Raw genomic sequence first — 3,492 nt, 5'->3', positions numbered from 1 at the left:
AAAAAAAATCATAACACTGTGAATGAGGGGGAGTGCAGAGTGGGGACAGTTTGTTTTTATTGTTGTTGTTTGTTTTTATAGATTCATGGCCACAGCTTCTTCTAGACCAATGTGTCCCTAGTCAGTTCCCTCACCCATCTTCCACAGTGGCCATTTCAAACCTTCTCAGCCTCCTAACCATCAACTTCCTACTTCAGAAAGTAAACGGACATCCCCTCCAAAGTAAGCCCTTAACTTCTTGCCACCAAATCTGCAGTTTATCCTTTGCTCCTTTTTATCAACATTTAACTGTGCTTGGTCACCCCCAATCTGAAAATGCACAATTACTCAAAATTCTCCCTCTTAAACCACATATCTCTTCTTCCTACAAATATCTTGCAAGAGTTGCCTACATTTGCTATCTTTATTTTCCCATCTTCCACTTAGTCTTTAACTTACGCCAATATGTCTCCACTTCTTGCCTGTAAATACTCTCTCATTAAGGTCTACTATGGTCATTGTATTATTAACTCTAATAGAATTTTCCAGGTTCTCAAACTTGACTAGATAGCATTTGGCACTATTGGCCACTTGCTCTTCTTAAACTACTTTCAGGACAGCCTGTCTCCTTGTTTTCCTTCTACTTCCTTGGTAATTCCTTTTCACTTTCTAGGCTCCTCTTTGTCCATCCCTTAAATACTGGTGCTCTTTAGGAATTTGGCATGATCTCTCGTCTTCTCCCTGTACATTAAAAAAATCATTTTATTGGGGGCTCTTATAACAATCCGTACATCAATTGTATCAAGCACATTTATACATAAGTTGCCATCATCATTTCCAAAACATTTTCTTTCTATTTGAGCTCTTGGTATCAGCTCCTCTTTTTTCCCCTCCCTCCACCACCCTCCCACTCTTGTGAACCCTTGATAATTTATAAATTATTTTTATTTTCATATTTTATACCATCCCCTGTCTCCCTTCACCCACGTGTCTGTTCCCCCTGTACATTCTGCTTCGTTTATCTCATTTGCTCTCGGTGGCTTCATTCATTTATTGGCTCTTTGCTGATGTCTCCCAAATTAATACCTCATGTCTAGATATTTTTCCTGACTCATACATTCAATTTGCTACAAGATAGTTCGACCTGAATATCCCAGAGACACCTCAAACCTCAGCTTTTCCACAATTCAACTTATCCTCTTCCATCTGTTTGTCTTTTTTTTTCTTTCTACCAATTTAGGGCCCCAGGACCAATGATCATTAGCAGCCCAGGTAACAAAAATTATGCTTACGAAATCTCTTGATGTTGATTCTTCACATAGAGCGATAGAGATGCCCTACGTGTGCCACCTAATGACAGAAGCCCTTCTGTTTGTCCTTTTTACCTTACCTTTGTGAGTGTCCCCAAAGCAGAAACCTCCTCACTCTTTTCTTTTCTCCACCTCTTTTGCAATCACCAAATCCTGCTATTTCTACCACATGCATATTTCCCAAATCTATTTACATAGACTCTTGTCCATATCTGCTGCCACTATCCTACTTAAGACCCATACCATTTCTAACTAGCTTTCTATGCTGTAGCCAGTGTGATCTTTTGAAAAGGTAAATCAAATACTCTTATGTCTAGAACCTTTCAATGAGTCCCCATTGGCTCAAAAGGAAACCTACATTCCTTAACAGGGTTGTTGAGCCTCTGAGTCTAAACCATGTTTCAGTCCATGTCTTAGCCAAAGCTGAAAATTTTAAACTGTTCCTCCAAGTATCTGCATAGTCAATTTGCCTCTGCCTGAAACCCTCTCCACCTCTCCCCAAATACACTTCATTTCTTTCAGCTAGTAGCTCATTCAGTAAATGTTTTTTGAGCATATACTATGTACCAGTTATGCATACTATCTACCAGTTATGCAGTAGTGATAAAGATTTACTTGAATAAGACAGCAGTAGATGAGTTGTCTTCTGAGTTTATCTTCTGGCTCTGAGGTTGCAAAATAAACCAACACATAATTATAAAACATAAATACATAATTAAAAATTGTGATAAGGCAGCAAAGGGACAGAAGAGGGTGTTAAAAAAGAGTAATAGATTGAAGATAAATTAGCCAAAGACATTAGACAAAGATTGATATTTGAGCTGAGATCAGAAGGAAAGAGTTAGCAGATAATAAATAGAGGGTAAAAAAGTTCCAACCCACATGGAAGAAGCACACCAGCCTGTGTGACCACGAGCTGTCGAAGGGATCAGGTATCAAGCATCAAAGAACAAAAAATAATATCACTGTATAGGTGGGTGAGTGCAGAGTGGAGACTCAAAGCCCATCGGTAGGCAACTGGACACCTCCTTACTAAAGGGTTGTGGGGAGGAGATGAGCCAAACAGGGTACAGGGTAGCAACGATGGAACATATAACTTTCCTCTACTTCTTGAATGCTTCCTCCCCGCCGCTACCATGATTCCCAATTCTACCTTACAAATCTGGCTAGACCAGAGGATTTACATTGGTACAGACAGCAACTGGAAACACAGGGAATCCAGGACAGATGACTCCTTCAGGACCAGTGGTGAGAGGGGGCAATGCCTGGAGGGTGGAGGGAATGTGGGATAGAAAGGGGGAACCGATTACAAGAATCTACTTATAGCCTCCTCCCTGGGGGATGGAGAGCAGAGAAGAGGGGGGGGACGTCGGACAGTGTAACTTATGACAAAACAGTAATGATTTGTGAATTCTGGAGCATTCATAAGGGAGGGGGGAGTGGAGGGGAGGGGGGAAATTGGCAGCTGATATTAAGGGCTAGAGTAGAAGGTAAATGTTTTGAGAATGATGAGGGCTGCCGATGTACATGTGTGCTTGACACATGGATGTATGGATGGATTGTGATAAGAATTGTACGAGGCCCAAATAAAATAATTTTTTTAAATTTGCCCTTTCAGTTTTAAAACTCACTTTATTGTAATTGTACAACTCAAAATTGTGCAACTCAACATCTTTTTGTCTCTTTCTCTCTCGCTTAAAAAATAAAAGTCAACGTGGCAAAAAAAAAAAAAAAAAAGTTCCAAGCAGAGGACACAGCAAATGGGAAGGCCCTGGGGAGAAAGGGAAATGGTATAATGAATGAGCAACTATCAGCATCATTATCCTTTAATTTCATTTTTCTTTTTAAAAAAATCATTTTATTGGGGGCTCTTATAGCTCTTATTACAATCCATACATACATCTATTATGTCAAGAACATTTGTACATATGTTGCCATCATCATTTTCAAAACAATTTCTTTTTGCTTGAGCCCTTGTTATCAGCTCATTTCCCCCCTCCCCCACCCTCCCTCATGAACCCTTGATAATTTATAAATTATTTTTTTCATGTCTTACACCAACCACTGTCTCCCTTCACCCACTTTTCTGTTGTTTGTCCCCCTGGGAGGGGGTAATTCCATTTTTCTATGAACTATTTGGATCCCTCTTGTATGTGAACTAAATAATAACAAAATAGTATCTTTTCTGTAAATCCAAAACAAG

At 39.6% G+C, this 3,492-nt stretch overlaps 1 non-coding gene across 1 annotated transcript; it reads right to left on the bottom strand.

Annotated features, from left to right (window-relative positions):
- Window positions 1-1,216: 1,216 nt before the first annotated feature.
- On the bottom strand, window positions 1,217-1,350 carry LOC115869026. Its single transcript, XR_004045945.1, has one exon. It is a non-coding gene; the product is annotated as a U11 spliceosomal RNA (small nuclear RNA).
- Between the last annotated feature and the right edge of the window lie 2,142 nt (window positions 1,351-3,492).

The sequence above is a fragment of the Echinops telfairi genome, unplaced genomic scaffold, assembly GCF_000313985.2.
Source record: "Echinops telfairi isolate 266 unplaced genomic scaffold, ASM31398v2 ScPeMD7_19;HRSCAF=73, whole genome shotgun sequence".
Lineage (NCBI taxonomy): Eukaryota > Metazoa > Chordata > Mammalia > Afrosoricida > Tenrecidae > Echinops > Echinops telfairi.
Note: the sequence above shows the minus strand (reverse complement) of the source record. Positions and strands in the feature narration are given on the sequence as shown.